Source organism: Lactuca saligna, chromosome 9, assembly GCF_052625555.1.
Source record: "Lactuca saligna cultivar CGN05327 chromosome 9, ASM5262555v1, whole genome shotgun sequence".
Classification (NCBI taxonomy): Eukaryota; Viridiplantae; Streptophyta; class Magnoliopsida; order Asterales; family Asteraceae; genus Lactuca; species Lactuca saligna.
The window spans coordinates 52,384,901-52,410,283 of NC_136425.1; positions in this window are offsets into that span (position 1 = coordinate 52,384,901).

Genomic DNA, 25,383 nt, shown 5'->3' on the forward strand with positions numbered 1-25,383 from the left:
CCTAAATCGCCCCCTTTCGCCATTTTGAGTGTGTGTGAGCTTAAAGAGTATTCTTTGGTGCTTTTCTTGAAAAAACTTGAGGTTGGTGGTTTAAGGTTGAAGGGAGAATCTTTAGATCCAGAATTTTCGGTGTTGTTGCAGCTACTTGGAGGTATAAATTTGTTAATATTGATCATCCTTTCTTTTAGATATCTTCTTTAGAAGTTATGGCCATTATTAGCTTATTTTGGGACCATTCTTGGATTTGAGCATGTTATGAAGCCATGGTTTCAGATCTGGACATCTCATGCCCTCCACAGACTTAAAGTTGTCAACTGTATCAAGTCTTGGCCCTCCTTCATGCCCTAGGTCCCTTGATAAGCCTTATTTGATTGTTTTAGCCCCTTTGATGCCATTCATGGACATAACGTTAGCAATTTTACGTGGTATCTTAGTCCTAAGGGACCAGATCTTTAGTTTGGAGCATTACACTCGCTTCGAAGCGTTTAATTACATTAAGGCTAGGAAACTCGAAAAGTTGCTCTGCCAACTCGACGAGTTGGTCAGGGTTTTCCCGCTTTCTAGATACTGAAGAACTCGACGAGTTGCTCTAGTAACTCAGTGAGTTGCCTCAGTCTTTTCACAATTTTCTGAGACATGACGAAACTCGACGAGTTACGAGATGTACTCGATGAGTTGGGTCAACACGGACTGTTGACCTTGACTGTTAACTTTCACTTTGACCATGGTTGACCAAGTTTGACTTTTGAGGGTATTTTGGGATTTTAATGAAGTCTTTATTGCTGATTGTAGGCTGTTGAGTTCGGAGCTGTGATTCGAGAGTTAGATCCGGTCAGTCAGTGCTACTTGTGAGGTGAGTTTTCCTCACTATAATAACAGGGTTGAAGGCACCAAGGCCGACGTTTTTGGATTGTTATCCTGGTTATCATATGATGCTATGTGTAGTGATCTATTAGATTCGTATAATGGTATATAGGGTGGTGCTATGTTTAGTGATCTGTTAGGTATGTATATTAGTATATAGGCTAATGTTATGTTTAGTGATCTATTAGATCTGTATCCTGGTATATAGGATGATGCTATGATTAGTGATCTGTTAGATCTATATGACTATCTATAAATGCTAGCTAGTGTTTGATATCTATGTATTGATTATGTGTTTGTGGGTGGGTTGAGACGGTCCTGCTTTGTGCTCTAGGCCAACAGACCCAGGGTGGCCTGGATCAACTGAAGGCCCATCGGGACATACCAGTCAGGTTGAAGGCCAGAAGAATGGTCCAGACAAGCTTAAGGCCCGGGGAGGCGGTCCAGACATGCCGAAGGTTCTGAGAGTGGACCCGATAGACTAAATGCCCAATGAGGTAGTTCAGTCATACTGAAGACTCTATATGCATACTTTTTGTTTATGATATTGTCTTGTTATACGACGTTGGTATTTTGGGGGAACTCACTAAGCTTCGGGATTGTAGTTATGGATTTTGTTTATGGTACTTCGGATGACTGCGGGAACGTGAAGGCTTGATCGTGCCACTCCTCATATATTGTGTTATGATTCTAGGATTACTCTGATAACAAACTATTTTGAAAACAATTTGTAATAAATGGTGTTTTTGGATGTTTGAAAAAGATTAAATTTTTTTATGAATTTTATGGATGTTACATCCACATCTTGTATCAAGGACCCAGGAACGAGAAGATGATGAGTTTTTAGATAAGATTGTGTATATACAAACAGAAGTCAGCTTCACCTTGCTGTCTTTGATGTCTTGCAGATACTTTGGACGTCTTCATTTCCAATTCCCTTTGCCAATGCAGTGGATGCAAGTGACCACTTTGTGATCAGAGGCAAAGGGAGCATCAGAACTGGATTTTCCTTTTGGTCCATTGCTTGACGACCCAACTTGAGACTTTCCCTTCTAGTTTTTCTTAGGAGGACCTTTCCACTTTTCCCTTTCCATTCACCAATGGCCAGAATGGGAGCACTAGCAAGAGTGGAGTAAACACTTTTTCCCTTTATTCCTGCCTCATCTGTTCACAGGAGGTTGTGCAATTAATAAAAAATAGTTTCATTTTTGTTCAAATGATAAGTCAATATAAACTGATGATAACAACTTGGATAGGAGTTCAACACTATGTCGATTACCAACTCTTCATCAAAATTAACAATAAGCTTGACAAGCCTACCCACGTATCGTTGTATTCTCTGTACATGCCTGCTAACATATTCTTCCTCTTTCATCTTGCTAGCTATGAGGAAATTTACCACCTCGCACTTTTCATGATGAGCTCGATTATAGTACTTCTCCATAACATCCTTCTAGTTGCCCATTTTGACGATCGTCTTGTGCGGAATAATAAGAACATCTTGAGATTTAACGATAAAATATGAAGAACACAAAAGAGATGATTAATCTGATAATTTTACTAGAAAAGAGAGTAATAAAATATGAAAATACAAGAACACTTGGTGGGAGAAATCTCACCACACTCTATTTCTATCTAGAGAAGTACATTTTGGTGAACTTATAATACAAATGATCATCCCGCTCTATTTATAGAGAGAGGAACCTTACAATACAATAAAGGGAAATAAAATAACCTAACTTATCACTCATAATTTTTAGAGCATTTCCATGCTCCAACAATCTCTCCCTAAATGCTTGCAAATGATGAGATATACAAATACAATGATAAATGGCTAAAGTACACAGTAATCGTCTAGCAAGTGTGGTAATAAAAATGAAATATAATGAGAACCAAATGTTGAAATGACTCTGAAACTTTGAAGTGTCTATGATCTCTGAATCTGAGCTATGAAATCTCCCTGGTCTAGTCAAAGTCTTTTAAGTACTGAGGCATAAGCATCTCATGTGGTGAAGAGTGAGATTCCAATCCACATATGTGATCTGTGAATGAAGCTAATCAACTTCAAAAGTGTACCAATAACTTTTGAACTGTATGTCCCATAATCAAATCACACTTCATCATCAAAATTACTAAACATCTCTTGTTCTCGAATCATAATACAACCAAAATTCTTCAAAAGAATAACCTGCTAAAAATGTGAACAATCCAAAAGTGAAGTCCGAATAATAAATAATGTGAGTTCGAATGCATTGTCTAGTAATGCCAAACTTTTGATAGGAAGATCAAAAATAAGTGACACGTCACATCACCAAAATAGTATTTGTCATCAAAATATTGCAAATCCAAACTCGAGAAATCATAAGATCTGATCCGGACGACACAAATGAGACATCCTGTGGTAGAGGCTGAATAATAAATAATATGGATTTGGGAAACATCTAGTGAAGCCAAAATTTTGATCAAAAGATAATAAAAAAATCAGTGCCACGTCGCATCACTAAATAAATCATACTCTTCATAAGTCTCAAAAATTCTAGCTCAAACAATCATAAAATCATATCCGCATGATAACATAATATTCTCTCCCTGCTTTTGATAACCTATGATAAGATATCAAAAATAAATATATCATCTGGATGGAGAGTGTCGAATACCAAGAGCTTCACATGCTCTCCCTAGATGTATGAAGGGTCTTGATGAAACACGAGAATGAGAGTAAACTAAATGCTCTCCGGTCATAAGTAGCTGGTTGATTTTTTTCGCTAAAAACTGCTCAAAAAATACCAAAGTAACAATAAAAATTGTGCATGAAAAATCTCTGATACGCTGAGAAATGCTGATGTACCCAAACTACAATGCTAGAACTCCTGAAGTGATCTTTAATAAATAAAGTCCACATCCTCAAGATACATGGTTTGTCAACTGAAGATCAATAGCGACAAGTTATAAAGATCCCATAGAGCGAAGGTTGAGAAACAATTTTGTTGATCAGACGCAACGACGGTGCAATCCTCGTGAATAAATATATGATGTCTGACTACAGTATGGAGTAATCCTCATGGAAAGAATAATAAAATTATTCCAATGTAATCCAATGTGACGATCATAGGTTGGGTTGTGGTAAAAATTGGTATTAAAAAAATAATCGGTTTTAAAATAAAATAAGAAAATAAATTGGTTTTAGTAAAAAAATAAAAGGCTAAGGTATTTGTTGGGTTTCAGCAAAATATGGGCTAATAAAAAAGTTTGCTAAAAAATTGGTGTAAATTTAAAAAAAAAAAAAAAAAAAAAAAAAAGGCAAAATGAAGTTTTATGGAAATGAGAGGGGAGGAGGAGGGAACACGAGGATGGAGGAGGAGGAATAAGGGGAAAGGCTAAAGGCAAGAAGGATAATGAGGAGGGTTAAGGAGAAGGGAGGGGGATGGAACACGAGGAGGGAGGGGGAGGAAGGAGGTAGAAGGCTAAAGGGTGAGGAGGAGATATGTCTACCAAGGAGGGATACTGAGGAGGGAAGGTGTTCGGGTGAGAAGGTCTGCAATGAAGGAAAGGATGGATAGGTACCGAGGACCTGATAGGCGAGGATGATGGCTACCGAGGAAGGCTGAGGATGATTGAAAGGAAAGGAGGGTTAAGCGAAGTGAACCGAGGACTTGTAAGTCTCCAGGTAAGAGAGGGTCTACAGGTTGGATGGTTTGCGAATAAGCACAGAGTGGTTAGGCTGTTGGTAAAGTTAAGTATTGAAGACATGTGGTCTGCGGTCAAGGCTTGGGCGAGGAGCTGAGGCGGAGAAAAGTCTGCGGGTTATGTGAAGAACGAAAGGGTTCTCGGGGTATGATCTAGTCTGCAGTATTAAGCTTCAGGGCAGAATCTTCGGTCTGCAAGGACCGCAGAGGCTGCGCATGAGAGGGTCTTCGACAAAATTCTAATATGGCCTTTAGGTCCTCAAGTAAGGAAATTTTTGTTAGTTTTTGGTCTTCAGTGTTTGGCACCAAGGAGGACCATGATGGCGACGAAAAATGTCGTCTTTCATATTTTTTGATACCGTAGAGGCCATAACTTTGGGTTTATCCAAGGTAATTTTTCCTAAAACATATGGAGATGAAATGGAGTAGTGGGAAGGGTAAAAGGTGGCAGAAAATAGGATGGAGAAAGGTAAAATGTGAGGGGACAAGGCATAGGTTAAAGGAAAAGGGTTGAGTGTGCAGGGAAAATGAATGATGGAGTACTCTTTCTAAAATGAGTAATAAGGACAAATAATTTTTCAAACACATTTATTACATCCATAGACTTTATAAAGATCTACCAACTTCAATTTAAAGAACATCATACCACTTGAGATGGAAAAAAAGCTGTTGATAACATCTTCAACAAAATCTTCTCCAAACTTTTTCAAGATAACAAATTCCAAGCTAGAAGAACTCAAAAATTCTTTGAAATCTTCCTCAAGAACCATCTTTTCCATAAAAATCCCAAGACATTGTGTCTATTTCCAGAACATAAAAACTTCTTGGAGCAAATTCTTCAAGTTCTTCAAATATTTTAGACAACAAAAATTTCTTCTTCCTTTTTCTTCTTCTTTTCCAACAACAATAAAAAACGCTTCGCAAACCCGAATTTTCAACAGAAACATATGAACGAACAATAGCAACATTTATTCTTGAAAGCTTGAAGAGCTTTGAATCAACACTAACAAAAAGAAAAACTCATCATAAGAACATTCGGTTGCGACCCGAAATTTCTTGGCAGAAAATCGAAAAATCATCAAGATAAGATAATCGATCGAGAGTCGTTCCATTGAAATAATCACTTAGATTTTGAATGTATGGCTCTTATACCATTGTAGCTGCCCATTTTGACGATCAACATGTGCATAATAATAAGAACATCTTGACATTTAACGCTAAAATTTGAAGAAAACAAAAGAGATGAGTAATCCGATAATTTTACTAGAAAAGAGAGTAATAAAATATGACAATACAAGAACACTTGGTGGGAGAAAGCCCACCACACTCTCTCTAACTAAAGAACAACATTTTGGTGCACTTGCAATACAAATGACCATCCCTCTCTATTCATAAAGAGAGGATACTTACAATACAATAAAGGGAAATAAAATAACCTAATTTTATCACTCATAATTTGTAGAGCATTTCCATGTTCCAACATTCCTTATTCGTCTCGTACGGCCAGTATTCCTTACAGTATCTTTGAAATTCATGAGTTATTGTAACCACCATGATGCAAGCAACTTTTGTCGCACCATTGTAGTGGTTTTTGTAGACGACCATTTCTTCAAGAGAAAGAATACATGTGATATATCAACATCCACATCTTCAAACCGTTCTAGATCTACTTACTGAATCCAAGACCTTTAAATTGTTGTAATTCTACTTCATTGATTCCAATACCATCCATGATCTCTTCTATAGTATAATTTTATTTCCTTAGGTTGTAATTTGACATCCTTATATGAGTGTGAACATATGGACTTGCACCAATTTCACTCTCAACATTTGGAATGGCAACTGTTGGGTATAGAAGATTGCATCATTGGGGTTTTTGCATTAGTCCAGTATGTATATGGTTTTGGGCCTGTCCAACCGTTTATTATTTGGGTTATAGTATATATAATGCATGCATGCACCATATTAAAATGTTGTTGACTTTATCGTTCTTATCATTACTTTGTAGCCCTAGCACACCTCTACAATAGCAATTCTTCATAGAGTTCTTCTGAGGTTGTGGCCTTTTAATCATTCGACATCAGTTTGATTCGTCCTGTGTTCTTATTTACTTTGTGTTCTTGAGTTTCTTGGTAAGAATCTAATCAATCTTAAAGTACTTTTAATCTCTTCAAATAGTATCAGAGCAAGAGGTTGTGTAAATAATATGCATCTCTTCTGTTTGAAGAAAATTTTTAGGTTTTCCGCTATTATCGAATCTATTGGAGTCGTCATCACTTTATTGACGCTACTCCTTAATTTTGATTTTACCCTAACTCAATCTTTACAAGTATGATTATTGACAGGGAAAAAAATCAAGTCATCATGTCTCATGACGAGTCTCAAGCCAATCCCATCAACATCTCTAATAGCATTGGCTCGACCACTAGGATTCCGATCCTATACACTCACGAATATGAAGTATGGGTTTTTCGTTTTGAAGACTATGCAAAATATAACAGGTATTTGATCTAGGAGGCTATTAGTTTGGGTCCGTTTGTTCACTCCAGAACCAACATTACCATCAAGATACAGAAAGAGTACAACCAGCTAATGGTAGATGTGAAAGAAGTCCCTCAAGATGAGAAGGAAAAACTGATTAGCAATGTAAAAGCAATGAGGATGATCAGATTCGCTTTACAATCTGATACCTTTCGACTGGTGAGTTCATGTACTACTGCAAAAAGAGACCTAGTAAAGGCTTAAGGAGTTATCTTCCACCGATGAGGATCTCGAACATTCCATCCAAACTCTTCTACTTTCGGAGTTTGGTGAATTCAAGCAAAAGCCTGAGGAAAGTCTTGTTCAAACATTCAATCATTACAACCATCTTATTAGTAAGATGATTAAGCACGAAATTGTTAGAGAGGTGATCGAGTAGAAGGTCACTTTCATGAATGACCTAAGACCCGAATGGATGACGGTGTTTTCAACTGTTAAAGCACATGAATAGTTCACGATGTGTTGCCAAAGCTCGTAGGGATTCTCAAGTCACATGAAAGTGTTGTGACAAAATAATCGAGAGTTGTTTCTAGTTTGGGCTCTTTGGCACTCGTGGCTAAAGGTAAATCTTTGGCTGATGAAGAACCTAAGATTGATCTCTCAGAATGTGATCTTACTAGTAAGGAGTATGCTCTGATGGTGTCTAACCCCCATGCGGTTCGCAAGGAAGAAATTCCCTTCTACCAAGAACCAAAACTGGTAAGAGAGTTATAGCTTCAAGAAGGCGAAGTAGGAGAACAAAAATACTCCTCAGAAGGAAGAAGAGAAGAAAGAAGGAAAACTAGTTGGTAACTCTGGGTATGACTGCCACTACTATCACGGGTAGAATCATTTGGCGAAGGATTGCATGTTACGAAAGTTGAATGAGAAAAAAGAGGGGGAAGATGATGAAGCTTACTTCATGTGTAAGCTGGAGGAAATCAAGAAGGAGAAAACTAATGATAAATCTATGCCTGCGTTGATTGTGCAGGAAGATGTCGTAGAGAATGAGTTTGGTGGAGTAGAAGTTTGGTCTACTGACTTGGAAGATGAAGAAGTTCGCAATCCCACACATAGCAGGGCAATTGTTACGAAGGAAGAAGGCTCTCAGGTTGCTAGCAGATGTTTGATGGTGACAGCTGGTGTGTCACAAATGAGAGACTACACAATAGATGGTAGGTGTGAAGAAGTGAATGAGAGAGAAGACAAGTGCTTTACCGCAAAACTAGTCAAAGAGCATATCAGCGAGTATGTTCAGTTGATCAAGAAGGTAAATTCCATCCTTGAATCTTTTAAAATACCCATATCTAACTATGAAAAAGAATTAAATGATTTAAAATTCACCTTCTCTAGTTTAAGTGTTAGCCTAAAACAAACTCGCCTCACGAATTTTAATCTAACTGATCAAATTACCAGGGTGTCTTCCAAGAGTGAGGAGCGAAGGATGTGGATAGAGAAGAAGGAATTAGAGTTGGTTAAGGCAAGAGACGAATTGATTTATTTGCAACGTGACAATTTAAAGTTTTTGAAACAAAGGAATATTTTTTCTTGATTGCTAAATGTCTTTATTCCAATATTACTCAGTTGCATTTAGATTGTGAGATTGTCAAAAAGATTCACAAAATGATTTTTCCTTTCCTTGAATTAAAGGAAGACGAAATAGATGCTGATTGCTATAATTGTGAATCAATTGTCTCATCAGAAGAAACCTCCACTACTAGAAAAACTGCCCTTTACGACATGTAATGTATGTCGTAAAACACTCAGACGACGCGCAAATACGTGTCAAGGAAGGCCCTGTCATAACGAGAGACGACAGGCTTTTACGCGTCGTCAATTTATGAAGCACATTTACAACATGCATTTACGACGTGCAGTTATGACACGCAATGCGTATCAAGGAAGGCCCTGTCATAAAGAAAAATGACACACATTTGCGTGTTGTAACCTTACGACAAGCGTGTTTATGACACGCAATGCGTATCAAGGAAGCCTCGGTCATAAGGGATGACGACACGCATTTGCATGTCATAAACTTCAGTAACCATTTATGATATCCATTTACGATGTGTATTTACGATACTCGTTACACATAATACAAAAACATGTAAACAAATATGTACCAAAACAATCAATTTCATCCAATGACATCATATCAAAAAATTGTAATACATTGATATTAAGGGGATCTAATTGTACATTGTTATTAAGAGGTTTTCCCTAACTATATAACCTAATACTACATTGCTATTAAGGAACACCTTCTGCAATGTAATGCTGTACAAACTAAAAAGATATACACAAAGATGATAAACATCAAATTCCAACTAAATTGAGTTGCATATTTTCTTTCATAATTCTTTAAGACTAATGAATCCCTACTCCGATAATTCTTGTGAAATGATCAAACAAAAGTCAAAAAATAATATGCTAATATAATTATTAGAAGAATCAAACATGGAATGTTAGTTGTAAAAGAAAAAATTACCCTTTTCTTCATCCAAAGAGTGTGGGATTTGGAATAAATACACTACAATATGAATTACTGATATGAATGATGACAAGAATGCCCCCATAGAAATGGTAAACATTACCTGCAGTCAACAAGGGAATTAGTCTTAGAATTGTATATTGAAACACACCAATTAATTGGAACTCTAAATGCAATGTGATCTATGTTAGCTTCAATTGTCAATAATCTATATTTTCTATTCGGCTGTAACACTCTTTGCAAGATTCGTTGGTTGATCAACATTATAGCCTCGTAGAACAGTTAAATGATAAGCCAACAACTGCATGTAGAAAAAAAAACAAAACAAAACAACAATTTACGTGTATATAACATCAAAAATATATAACCAAAAATATGAACGCAGAGTATTATGCACTTAACAAATGCCTTAGAATGAAGAATGGCCAACAGAGTAATAGTCACATTAACACTTGTCTTTTTATCAGTCAAACACGTAATACATGATAGGTGATTTTATACAAAAAAATGAAATAAACAAAGAGTATATATATATATATATATATATATATATATATATATATATATATATATATATTTTTAAATACATGCAATGGAACTATGTTGACAACATGCTGTAAGTAGTCAACAACAAGAGGAACTTCAATTACTCTGCAAGATGGCCCACAAACAGTTGTTGCATCTCCTTCTGTACACATCACTTTCAATCTACCTTTTTCGAGTTCTAAGTCAATGTTTTGGTCAACGCTATTGTCGAGTAGAGTTTCCTTTTTCAGAAACTGAGTAGTTACCTCGTTGTTCATGCAAATGGATACATCACCTGACTCTAACTTGTTATGAGCTGGCCCACAAGGTACCTTAATGATGACATCATCAGCCACCTCTAACAATCTAGTAATTATGATTCGACAATGGAAGTGTAATTAAGAAAATAAAAAATAAACCTTACTACAGAATAAACAACGAGCATTCTAGTTTCGGGTAGAGGAGATGCAAGGTGAACCAATTGCTCTGTTTGACTTTGAAGATCGAGTCTACGGTTTCCATCGAATCCTTTGTGGATAAATGTTGTCTGAAGGGTGCCACGTGGTATTGTAACAGCTTCCCATTTATTTTGAAATCAATCTTTTCCCTTCTGTAAGAAATTTAGAGCCCTAACCACATGTACATGTATAAATTGAAGTGGATATAAGGATAAAGGATTATATAGTATAGTTACTCGTTCTAAAGGTAAGAAGAATGTTGAAGCTCTTGAAGATTTGCTTCCAACATTTAAGGCAATAGCTCCTCCTTGCCAATCAACGACCGGGACCCACTTGAACCACCTTTGGTACCAGAAGCTACCTATTGTAACCAAAGAAATGAAAAAAGAATAAAAATTAATAACAAAACTGAAGCATTGATCACGAGTAGCAATGAAAACAATTGGAAGGTTTTCATCAACTAAAGCCAAAGGTCCATGTTTCATTTCACCAGCTTTTGTTATAACTTAAATCAAAAGACTGGATAAATTCAGGAACTTGTTTCATTGGATGGAATGGAATGACAAATGAAAAGAATGAAACAGTTAATGGAATGAGTCATTACATTCCGTTATCATATTAGGTTTGTCACTTGGTCTGTAGGAAATAAGGAATGGAATGAATCTTTTCAATTATATGCAAATACAATGTACAGTTTTAATTCTAATAACTAATAAAAAAAATTCATTTAGAAAAAAAAAAACATTTTAAGAGAAAAACCTGTAAAACCTCCTCACTGAAGATTTGACAAGATGATTATAAGCAGCTGGTAGTTGCCTCAAAGTGAGACATGATCCCCATTAATCTGAACCAAATTAAGTCATGGATTCAGACAAGTTTTTAATTCTTTTTTAGTAAAGATAAAATTCTTACAAGTTTTCCAATAGATTAGAAGCTAGGAGAAAGCAACTTAAGCAACAAATTTTTCCTTAATTCCATGTTGGGAAGGTGAGCAAGTATCAAAGTAACACCACCAATAACATCTTCTAAAGGTAAGTGTCTCTTTTCCAATCCCTGAACTAAGGTAAAATACGTAAATGCCCTCATCATTGCACAAGCATGCGAGCATAAAGGTTCTGACATACCAGCTGCAAAAAATAAGAAGACATCCACTTTGAATAGGAAACAATAAGAAGACATACACTTTAAATAGGAACCAATAACATAAGAAGACATCCACTTTGAATAAGAAGTGAATCCCTACAGTGAAGAGAATCCTTACATTAATGGCCTAGCATTAGTTACATAAGAAGACATCCACTATGAATAGGAACCAATAACATCTACAAGTGATCTATGTACCTAAAATGTAATGTACACAAGAAAAGATAGATTAAAATACTTTAATTCTACATTATGAAGAAAAAAATCAATAGCAAATGGCATACAATGCACATAAAACCTTTTGGTCCATATGATTCCATATCAGATAACATTGTAACCAAGTGCAAAACCATGGAGAGATCAAATGTTTGATTTTCTTGTAGTACCACATCAGCAACCTAGAACAGAAATTTCATATTCATATTTTATTTACAATAATATATCTACAACAAACTGACCACATTAAGAGGAAGCATTCTGGTTTCCACATCCTTCCATGGAATTTGTACGTTTGAAGACAACGAACCACCATAAAAATATGATTCCCAATTTTATACTAATATTATTTATTAGTTTAAAGATGAGATAATTCATAATTGTTGGGAGATTAAGTCATTAGGACAAGAACCTTTTCCAAAAACGCAGCAAACTTCAAAAGCTGGCAATTAATGTCCACCAAAAGCTCAACTAAATTTAATCTAAACTTAAATCAAGAGTTGTTGCATAGTTATACCCTCTTCAATGCCAAATATGCCCCTCAGAAACACCAACACATAGAGTTCAATTGGGTGGGAGCAATTGGAAATGAAGTGACGGTATAAGGATTTTGGAGGGGTATTTTAGGCATAAAAGCAAAAATGGGGACATATTTCAGAGAGGGCCATTAATGGGCATACTATTGCAAATGAGGGTTTCATCACACATATTTTCTTCACTTTTACTTCTGAAAGGATTTTTGCCTATGTTGGTATTTCATATTTGTCACACCAATCTCTTTGTTTTTATGAAAAAAATGTCTCTCAAACAAGCTTGGAAGAGGATTAAATTGGTCAACACCTTTCTAAAAAATTGGCTCCACCTAATAAAAAGAGCATAGAGAATAAGGGGATGAAATTTTCTTGACACTTTAAAAAGAGAGATCAAAGTTGTACCAGAGTCAACATTAAGCGTGCGCATGTGGTGTGGATGCTGAGAGATAATGAAGTGTCATGCATATTACTCGAGAATAGGTAGATAATCTGTGACAGCTGGCATCAACATGATAGAACACAACAGTAAGCAATGTAATAAAAGAAAACATATCAAAAAGAAGGTTAGGAGAAATTTTAATTCTGAGTTTGCTGATAGAAGTAAAAGTAATCTATGAGATTTGAAAGAGGACACTAGATAGAATATCTAATAATAGATATCTTAGTATTGGATGAAATTCAGATAAGGCTTTCAAAACCTGCGACAACGAAAGATCTCAACGAACATGATGAACAATTTCTGCGAAGAGACTATAAGCTAATGGCCTTAGTGTCCCAAAAAAAGCCTAACCAATTCCCACAAGAACCCTAACATGGTTCATAAATTCTTAAATGATTTTTGACATTATATCGAAGTTAGCAAGATAACCATGTACATAATATCAATGTTACCTCTCTTCCAAGAGTGTATCAATCAGAGGAAATAAACCCCGTTTAAAATCCATTCCAAGAACATGTTTTAATGCTATCAATAATTCCTACACATAGTAAGTAAATCATATAAACCACTTTACAAACATGGGCAGAATAGGTCACTAAAGATATACAAATCTAGTATTATAGTATCTATCACCTTTCTAATGGAAACATAGTCTGAACAAGTAATAAGCAGGTTCACAATGCTTTTACAAATGCTTTCTTCATGTGGCCTGATATAATCAGCAAAGATCTTCAAAAGGTAAATTAAGAAAGAGACAGTCTGCAAGAACAAGATAGCATATAAATGTATAATATTCAAATATGATTTAAAACTTCAAAGGATGATAAAAGAATGATCTTGATAAAAATTACCTTAACTTAAGCCCCTTTTAGCTTAGTGAAGTGGGTCTTCAAATGAGGTGGAACCTTTTCAGGACCTGGGACAGAGATAGCAGCAACCATCAAAGGTAACAATTGAGGTATATTAGTCTGGACAAGGCGGTTATACAACTGAAATAGAAACATAACCACCAAAGGACCTCCCCGAGACAACATGCTTCTCATTTTCTCTCAATCATGACTGCAATGTCACATTACATATGTAAAATTAATAATACTAATCATAATTCATTAAGATACAAATGTTGTTGAATTTGAGAATTGAGATATAAAGATTAGGTTGCTAACAAAATTTGTAGCATACCAGAACTTTCCAGTGGCTGCAATGAATTTGTAACGACCCAAAATACGATCCGAAAGTTTTTGTTTAAATAATACTAAGGTTATCATTGATTTATAATATATCATGAAATCGTACGTCATAAATCCCAAAAATTTATATTAGATGTGTCATAGCAAAAGAACTGTAACAACATAACATAGTATCTGAAATAAACTCCCAGGACAAAAGCTGAAGTTGTGGTGTGTGCAATGCCATCATCCCAAGCTCTTCCCTTTGCTTGCGGAAGTACATGAAACCAAAACTGACACTGTAAGCACAAAGCTTAGTGAGCTCCCCCAAACTACCACATACCATACAATAATATATAAACACATATTGGGCCTTGCCCGCTGCATCGGACCGAAGTCTGGAAACTGCATCGGACCGAAATCCGGAACTAACTAGGGCCTTGCCCTCTGCATCGGACCGAACTCGGGAAACTTCATCGGACCGAAGTTTGAAACTGACTGGAACCTTGTCCCCTACATCGGACCGAAGTACGGAATTAACTGCGTCAGAACGAAATCCGGAACTAACTGGGACCTTGTCCCCTGCATCGGATCGAAGTCCGGAAACTGACTGGGCATAACATAGAATATCATAAACATATCAACTAGCATAAACACATATACTGCATACTGCATCGGACCGAAGTCCGGAACACATAACACAAAGACATGCTCGAATCACAAAGACATCAAGCACACTGAACTACTGCATCGGACCAAAGTCCGGAACTACTGCTAACTAGACAGGCCGGCATTGTCGTCGTAGACCCATTCCTACTGGAAGGAAAACTCACCTCGTAGTGCTGGCTGTTGAGATGTTAACTATAGAAGTGTTTGAATGCTGCTCCGAAACTGTCCGACTGAATAAGAAACAGATGGAAGCTAACTCTTGGATCTCCCTTTTCTTCTATGGACCTCCTTTCCTTCTTTCTCTTCCCAAGGCTTTAAAGCTAGCACAAACACACTCAAACTCAACAATGGGGCTAGGGTTTACAGGGGAAATGTTCTGAGAGTGACAGAGGCGAGGTTGGGGGTGTATAAGTGTGTTTAAATAGGGTGCAAACCCTTAAAATTAGGGCTTCATCCAGACAGGCGGAATTGTCGAGTCCCAGCGTATGGACTCGTCGGGTAGCCAACTCAATTTGCGTGATCATCCTGTCTCTACTCGACGAGTCGGGCTACAGACTCGTCGAGTACCCCCCCCCCCCCCCTTAAGAATGAAATTACTTTATTTAAATCACATACCAGAAATGAGGCGTTACAACTCTCCCCCCTTATTTCAGACTTCTCCCTCGAAATCTATTGCTGCTGCCATATCTGAAAATAATTATGGATAATGCTCCCTCATCTCCCCCTAAGACTCCCACGTCCACTCTGAACCCTTCCGATGCTGCCACTGCACCTTCACTAACGGAACCACTTTGTTCCTCAAGGTCTTTATCTTTCGATCTAAGATCGCCAATGGTCTCTTGATATAATTCAGGCTGCTATCAACCTGAATATCCTCCAAGGGTACAACTGCTGACTCATCCACCAAACACTTTCTCAACTGAGAAACATGGAAAGTGTTGTGGATCTGGCTAAGGTCTGCCGGAAGATCCAACCGATAAGCAACCCGACCCACCCGGGCCAAAACCCTAAAAGGACCAATGAACCTGGGGCCCAACTTGCCCCTCTTCCGAAGCCTAACAACACCCTTCCCGGGTGATACCTTCAGGAGGACCATATCGTCCACCTGAAACTCCAAATCTAAACGCCTCCTGTAGGTGTAACTCTTCTGCCTACTCTGTGCAGTCTACAATCTACTACGAACCTGTTGGATCAACTCTGTGGTTTTGAGCACCACCTCGGTGCTCTCAATGAATCGTTGATCGACCTCTCCCCAACAAATCGGGGTCCTACACTTCCTTCCATAGAGCATCTCGAAAGGAGGACGGTCAATGCTAGCGTGGTAACTGTTGTTATACGAAAATTCCGCCAGTGGAAGGTACGTATTCCAACTACCACCGAAGTCTAAAACACATGCCCGAAGCATGTCCTCGAGAGTCTGAATCGTCCTCTCGTTCTTCCCGTCCATTTGAGGGTGGAAAGCGGTGCTAAAATGAAGACGAGTCCCCATCTCGTCATGAAACCGCTTCCAAAATCTGGAAGTAAAACGGACATCTCGGTCTAACACTACTGAAACAGGAACTCCGTGTCGTGCCACTACCTCGCGCACATAGATGTCGGCTAGCTTCTCAGCCGATATGCTCTCCTGGATCGGTATAAAATGCACGATCTTGGTTAGCCGATCCAATATAACCCAAATCGAATCCACTCCTCGTGCGGTCCTGGGAAGCTTAGTGATCAAATCCATGGTAATGTCCTCCCATTTCCATACGGGAATATCTAACGGCTGCATCTTGATGTGGGGTCTTTGGTGCTCTGCCTTGACCTTCCTGCAGGTCAGGCATCTCTCCACATGCCAGGCGACATCCCGCTTCATGCAGGGCCACCAATAGTCGGGTCGAAGATCTCTGTACATCTTTGTCGCCCCTGGGTGGATGGAAAATCAAGACTTATGGGCCTTTTCCATCAACACCTGTCGTACACCGCCCTAGTATGGTACCCAAACTCTCCCATGAGGGGTCAACAATCCCCGACTGTCATAATCAAAACAAGCTACTCGACCCATGATCCTCACACACTTTTGCTTCTCCTCCTTGAGGCCCTCGACCTGTGCCTCTTGATCTACTCCAACAATGGAGTAATCACTATCATCCTGAGGCACATATCCCTGATCGGGGCTGCTGTCGCCTTGCGACTCAAGGTGTCGGCCACTACGTTGGCCTTCCCCGGGTGATAAAGGATGTCGCAGTCGTAATCCTTTACCACATCTAACCACTGACGTTGCCTCATGTTAAGATTTGGCTGGTCTATGAGGTATCTCATACTCTTGTGATCCGTGTAGACGGTAAAACGGACCCCATAGAGTTAGTGTCTCCAAATTTAAGGCGAACACTACTGCTCCCAACTCCAAATCGTGCGTTGAATAGTTAGCCTCGTGAGGCTTCAACTTTCTAGAGGCGTAAGCTATCACATGCCCCTGCTACATCAACACTGCTCCTGTACCTGTGATCGAAGTATCACAGTAGACTACAAAATCATCCACTACCTCTGGCAGGGTTAGGATTGGTGTCTCGCACAATCGCTGTCTGAGAGCCTCGAATGTCGCCTGCTGCTCAGGCCTCCAACGAAACACCACCGACTTCTTGGTTAGTCGGGTGAGTGGAACTACTATCTTGAAGAAATCCTAGATGAATCGCCTGTAATACCCTACCAATCCTAGGAAGCTCCGAATATCAGATGGAGACCTCGGGACCTCCCACTGCATCACGACCTCGATCTTGGCCGGATCCATTAGAATACCCTTCCGGTTGACGAGGTGACCAAGGAACTGCACCTCGCGCAACCAGAACTTGCACTTGGAGAACTTCGCAAAAAGTCTCTCCTTCCTCAGTGTCTCTAGCACCTCTCTCATGTACTCCTCGTGCTGCTCCTCGGTTTTGGAGTAAACCCAGATGTCATCGATGAATACTATCACAGACCGATCCAGCATCAGCCTGCATATGCGGTTCATGAAGTCCATGAACACGGCTGGAGCATTGGTGTGTCTAAACGGCATCACCACAAATTCATAATGACCATTGTGGGTCCTAAAAGCTGTCTTCCGAAGCGCAGATCAATCTTAGAAAACCAAGATGCTCCCTGAAGCTGATCGAACAAGTCATCTATCCTCGGGAGTGGGTAACGGTTCTTCACTGTTACCTTGTTCAACTCCCGATAGTATATGCACATACGTTGCGAGCCATCCTTCTTCTTCAAAAATAGGATCGGGGCTCCCCAAGGAGAACTACTCGGTCTGATGAAACCCTTGTCTAGCAGCTCCTGCAGCTGCGTAGACAACTCCTGCATTTATAGATGAGCCAACCGATACGGTGCCTTGGCTATCGGAGCCGCACCAGGAACCAGATCAATTCTGAACTCAACCTGTCTCTCTGGAGGTATCCCAGGAAATTCCTCTGGGAATATGTCCAGGTACTCTCACACCACTGCTACATCATCTACTATCGTCGTACCCTTATCCCGGGTGTCCATCACATATGCGACATAACCTGCGCAACCCTGCTGGAAGTAGCACCTTGCTCTCGCTGCTGAACAAAGAATCGGTACGTGTTGTGGCCACTCGCCCTGAATCACTAAATCTATCCTACTAGGAGTGCAAACCCTCGCTAGCTACAACTCGCAATCAATCACCGCTCCATTAGGGCTCAGCCAATCCATGCCTACTATGACATTGTTCCCTCGCAAAGGAATATGGACCAGGTCTACCAAAAACTGCTCATCGAATAACTGTTGCGAGCATGCCTTATGCACCTTTGTGACCCTGACGGTCCTATCATTGGCTATCTCCACCTCGAGTGGACAATTCAGCTCCCCTGGAGCTCTGCTAAACCTCTTGCTAAGCGCAAGAGAGACAAACGATCGGGTAGCCCCCGAATCAAATAACACTATCGCTGAAATGTCGTTCACTAAGAACAACTCTATACGCAAACATATTGTTGGATAAGGTGTCTAAGTCCATAACTTATTTGGTATATACTTGACCCGACCGGCATGGTCCATTTGGGTTGCATCTCATCCAAACTATTATGGATAATTTTATGAGAGTTATACACATATGTTTATTAATATATTATGAGTTATAATATATTAATATGAAGTTACGTTATTTAATTAGTTTTAGTCTTAAATTAATTATGAATTAATTTAGAGATTAAAAAGAAGACTAATTAGATTATGGGCTATTTGTTTTATATATAGTGTGGGCTAATACTCATTTGTTAATGGGCTAGGCTTATGTGGAAGTCCATGGATGATCCATGGAGCTTTTAACCCATGGATCCTTGGAAAGGAAAAGACATGGGTTATTAGGGTTTCACCCTAACCATGCACACTATATAAACATGCTTATGGAGCATGAAATGAAGCCTAAGAGAAAACTAGTGAACTAGTGTGTGTGTGTGTGCATGTGTGTGGCTGATTTTATACAAGGTGTATACTCTCTCAAAGTTTTCCAAGAGTTTGTGGTGTTTGTGATTCCATTTGAGGCATTCACACTATTGGTGCTTGGCCCTCAAACTCCTTAGAACCAAACTCAACAAAAGGTATGTAATCTCTTCTAACTCTTTTATGTTGAAATGTTCCCCATGCCATGTTAGATAGGTTATAAACCTTGGAAAATTATTATTTTGCATGTATTTAGACAAACATAGATCCAAGGTTTATTAGGGTTGCATGCACACTTAGGAAGTGTTAGATTGCTCAAAACCCAACAGTGGTATCAAAGCCTAGGCTTGCTTGTTTGATACTTGATGCAAAATAGTGATAAAAGTCGAAATCATTGCTGTTTGCATGGTGGACTCGCCGAGTCCATTGGGGGGACTCGACGAGTCAGTTCATGCACTCGACGAGTAGGATCGAAAGAGTGCAGATTCTCGACTTTTGCTGCTGGAAATGGACTAGAAACATTACCCTAAATTGTTTTGTTGTTATAAAACTTATTTTAGTTGGTGTAATGGTTGTTCTAATCCATTTACAATAGCATATATCAAAATTCCATGATTTTATGTGTTCATATAATTCTTGAATTTTTGATGATCATGTTCATGTGCTTATGAATTTAGAAAATGATAGGAATTATTTGCTGAATTGTTTAGGATTAATTCTTTATCATTTATGTGTTTTAATGGAGTCCATAATTTGTCCTCAAGTTATGGATTACCAAAGGTCACTTTCATTTAACACACACTTAAAACACATAAGTTACATGAAAATGAAGAGTCTTCATTTTTATGAACCTTTAATTCATAAGTTATGAAATGAAGAGTTTTGCAAAGTTACAAAACTTGCCCTCAAGTTTTGGAATTTGTAAAGTTTCACATACTTTAATAAACTTTAATTCCAAACCTTAGAGTTTTAATAGTTAAAATTCAACCCTTATACTATTTATAACATTAATGGTTAATTATTATATATATATATATATATATATATATATATATATATATATATATATATATATATATGTATAAGAACAAGTTGTTATACCGTTAGTAGGCCTCATTCACGAAGCCGGTCTATAAGGTGGGTATAAGGTTGTTGCCTATAAAATGGCGACTTAATGAATGTATACTCTCACCCACCGCTTGCTTGATCGGTGGAGGGTCGTTAGCCGAACGGGTAGAATAATGACTTTAAATCCTCATTAAAAGTATAATGAATATTATAAAATAACTAAACTCTTTTAATTCCCAATCTTAGTTATTTTAGGAAAATGTGAACATGGTGCTAGTCCATGGAATTCACACTTTGTACCTTACCAAGTCGTTGGTGGAGCGTGTGTGGTTAACCGGCACACTAACTAGGACTAGTAAGGATCACGAAGGGTGACTTAATGTTTGTCATAGATCAATGGAGCGTGTGTGGTTAACCGACACATTGATTAGGTGATAATATTAAGAGTACCAAGTGAATTAGCATGGTTATTCACACCTTGTTTTGTGATCCTCGGCATCCCAGTCACAAAACTTGAAGGGCACAATCGAGATTGAAACATGCCATTGAAAAGTTCAATGAATCTCAAAAGAATCTAGTAATTTCAAATCCAATTAAACCTAATAAATCATTTCGTTTTCATGGTGGAAATTGGTGAATCGTCATTTACCTACCTTTCAAATATATTATTACTTAGATTACGACATCCCTCTTCTAAGTGTAATATATTGTGATTGGATCCTAGCCTTAATATTACATTTGGGTGTCTTATTAAGGATCCTATATATATCTAATCTAAACTTACTCTCTTTTCAGATGTCTTCCAACACTAATGCTTCAGGCTCTAACCCAACTGGTTCTTTCTCTCTCATGAATCTTTGTGGGAGGGTCATCTTTGATGGTTCCAACTTCATGGATTGGATTAGGAACATCAGGATGGTTACTCGTTATGAGGACAAGGAATATGTCCTCGATAAGGAGTTAAAAGAACTTGATGAGTCTACTGCTACTCCTGAGGAGATCGCTGAATTCAGGACTCATGAGAGAGATGCTACTAAGGTGGCATGTATCATGATGGCCACGATGACAACCGAGCTCCAAAAGTCGTATGAAGATTTCTACCCTTTTGAGATGCACCAAGACCTGATGGAAAGGTACCATCAGAGTGCTCGTTAGGAGCGGTATGAAATAATCTCCTCCATAATAACTACCCGCATGAAGGACGGTGAATCCGTCACGGGCCACATGCAAAAGATGCAAAGGTATGTGGACCGTTTTCTGAAGCTGAATGTTAACATCCCTGAGGAGTTGGCAATTGACATCATTTTGCACTCCTTGCCTTCTTGTAATGATCATTTTCGAATGACATATCATATGAACAAGGAGGAAGTTACCCTCAGCAAGCTTCAAGGACTCTTGAAGACCGCGGAATCCGGTCTTAAGGGTAAAGCGGTTGTTACCTCTACTACTCCTACTCCAACATCTACCCCTATTTTAGCTATTGGGCAAGGCAAAGGGAACAAGAGGAAGCACCCTTCGAATGGTACCAAGGGAAAGTCTCTTGAAGGCTCCTCATCAAAGACCAAGAGCGGTTCTGCCACTCCTTCTGCCATTCCCAAGGATGCTGAATGCTTTTATTGCCATGAAAAGGCACACTGGAAGCGAAACTGCCCTAAGTACTTGCAGGATCTAAAGGATGGGAAAGTGAAACCCACCCATGCAGGTATTTACACCATATTGTCTAATTACTCAACATATTCTAACTCTTGGGTGCTTGATACAGGATGTGGTATTCACATATGTTCTGATATGTAGGGCCTAAGAAGAAGTGAGGATGTGGAGCACAGAAAGATAAACTTAATCATGGGGAATAGGAAGGCTTCACCTGTTTCCAAGATTGGAGTTTATACTTTGTTGCTTAATAATGGGTTAAAATTAGATTTGAATAAATGTGTGTACTCGTCTGAAATGGCGAGGAATATTATTTCTTTTCATGCTTTGTACAAACAAGGTTTTACCTTTTCATTTGATAATGAATGTGGTGGTATTAATGCTTTCTTTAAAAATATGTTTTATTTTAAAGCATTACCTTGTGATGGTGTGTATGAAACTGTGTCGATTGTAGACAACTTAGGAAATAATGTGTTGTATATTGATTCTTCTACTAGCCTAGATAAAGCATCATTGTGGCATTGTCGTCTTGGACATGGAAACAAGAAACGCATAGGCCAACTCCAAAAGAGTGGAGTCTTGGAATCATTTGACCTTAAATCGGATGATAGTTGTGAATCTTGTCTACTTGGAAAGATGACAAAATCACCCTTCACTGGAACTTGTGAGAGGGGTGAAGGTTTGTTGGACCTAATACATACTGATGTATGTGGGCCATTCAAAACCGCCACAAGGGATGCTAATCAGTATTATGTGACTTTTATTGATGATTTTAGTAGATATGGGTACGTCTACTTAATCAAACATAAGTCAGAAACCTTTGAAAGGTTTAAGGAATTCAAACAGGAAGTAGAAAATCAATTGGGCAGGAACATTAATATGCTTTGATCCGATCGAGGTGGTGAGTATCTTAGCACCGAGTTCCTTGACTATCTTAAGGAGTGTGGGATTGTCTCACAATTGACTCCTCCCAGGACACCATAGCTGAATGGTGTAGCTGAGAGGCGTAATCGAACTTTGTTGGACATGGTTCGCTCTATGATGAGTCGAGTTTCGTTACCAATCTCTTTTTGGGGGTATGCCTTAGAGACTGCCGCCCATACCTACAAAGAAGGTTACCAAAACACCTCATGAGATGTGGAGTGGGAAGGTTCCCAATTTGGACCACATCCAAATTTGGGGTTGCGAAGCTTTCGTGAGGCGTGAAACTCATGATAAGCTTGAACCCCGAAGTGAAAGCTGTATTTTCATCGGCTACCCACAGAAATTCTTTGGTTACCTCTTCTACAGACCCAGTGAGAATGTGGTCTTTGTAGCACGAAGAGGGATCTTTCGCAAGAAAGAATTTATAAGCCAAGGAGACAGTGGGAGGCAGATTGATCTTGAAGAAATTCAAGAATCAATTGGTGAAGGAACCTCAGACACTAGCAATCAACCTGAGGAGGAAACTCCTGTTGATCCAGCTGACGAGTCTGTACCTCCGAGGCGTTCCACACGGTTTAGGAACACACCTTCGTTTTATTATGGCTTTCATATTACTACGGAAGGTGATACGTTCATCAGTGATAGTACACTGATAAATTTGGATGAACCTAGCAGTGTTAAGGAAGCCATGGCAGGCCTAGAGTCTGCTAAATGGAAGGAGGCTATGGACAACGAGATACAGTCCATGTATGACAATCAAGTTTGGAACTTGGTTGACCATGTACCAGGACGTAAAACAGTCGGGTGCAAATGGATCTTCAAGAAGAAGACAGACATGGAAGGAAAAGTGCATACTTATAAGGCTCGACTGGTTGCGAAGGGTTTTACTCAAACTCAAGGTATTGATTATGATGAAACCTTCTCGCCGGTAACAAAGATTAAGTCTATTAGGGTTATGTTAGCCATTGCAGCATTTCATGATTATGAAATATGGCAAATGGATGTCAAAACCGCTTTCCTTAATGGAAAGTTGGCTGAGGATGTGTACATGAATCAGCCAGAGGGTTTTGTCAGTGCAGAGTACCCTAATAGAGTATGCAAGCTTGAGAAATCCATTTATGGATTAAAACAAGCATCTCGTAGCTGGAATCATTTTTTTGATGAGAAGGTAAAAGAGTTTGGCTTCTCGAGAAGCGAAGATGAGTCTTGCGTGTATGTCAAAGCTAGTGGGAGTATAGTTAGCTTCTTGGTACTGTATGTGGATGACATACTACTCATAGGAAATGACATCCCAACCTTGCAGGAGGTTAAGTCCTAGCTTGGGAAGTGCTTTGCTATGAAGGACCTAGGGGAGGCTACATATATCCTAGGGATAAGGATATTAAGAGAAAGGAGTAGAAGACTAATTGGACTTAGTCAGAGTATCTACTTGGATAAGGTGTTGAAAAGGTTCAACATGGAGAATTCCAAGAAAGGAGATTTACCGATCCAAAGCAATACCAAACTGAGTAAGACTCAGAGTCCGAGTACAGAGGCAGAAATAGCTGAGATGAGCCAATTACCGTATGCTTCCGCAGTTGGCTCGATCATGTATGCTATGACTTGTACCCGTCCTGATGTGGCATTTGCTTTGAGCCTGGTCAGCAGGTATCAGGGGAACCTTGGCAAGGCTCATTGGACCGCGGTAAAGAACATTCTCAAGTACCTGCGGAGGACTAAGGATTGGGTCCTTATCCTTGGTGGCAGTGATGAATTGAGAGTATTAGGGTATAGTGATGCTGGTTTTCAGACTGATAGGGATAATTTCCGCTCTCAGTTGGGCTGGATCTTTACCTTAAATGGAGGGGTAATTTCTTGGAAGAGTTCCAAGCAGGAGACGGTGGCTGATTCGACTTGTGAATCAGAGTATATAGCAGCGAGTGAAGCAGCAAAGGAGGCAATATGGCTAAAGAACTTCATCGGAGACCTTGGAGTTTTACCAGCTATTAAGGAACCTATAGAGATTTTCTGTGACAACAATGGTGCGGTTATCTTAGCCAAGGAACCAAGAGATCATGGCAGATCCCGACACATTGACAGAAAATATCACTTCATAAGACACAAGATTGAAGAAGGACTCCTTGTGACAAGGAGGATATCGTCGGCTAAGAATCCTACAGATCCCCTTACGAAGGGACTGACAAGGGTTAAGCATTTTCAGCATGCAAGACGCATCGGGCTGAGGGACGATATCAGTTTTACAGATTAGATAGTTTTCCTGAAATGTGTAAAATGTAATCGACGTTTGATGATGAATAAAATTTGTGATTTATTTATGAGTAAAGTGTTACTATCATTGTCAATTATTTACTATTGTTTCAGTTTTGCATGTTTTGACTTCCAGAATAATTAATTTATTCAAACCTCCACAATCGATCATACGTAGGAAGTAGGTATGAATCAAGATTGTCATGAATTGGGTTTGTAGATGCCTTAAAGGTGTTTAGACATGGCAATGGTTGCTGCAACATTCATGAGTACCCATAAGTTATGAGTATTGGTATAAACCCACGCTCACTTGTATCACTTCATGGAATTTATCTCGAGTGATCGTGAGACGATAACATCAT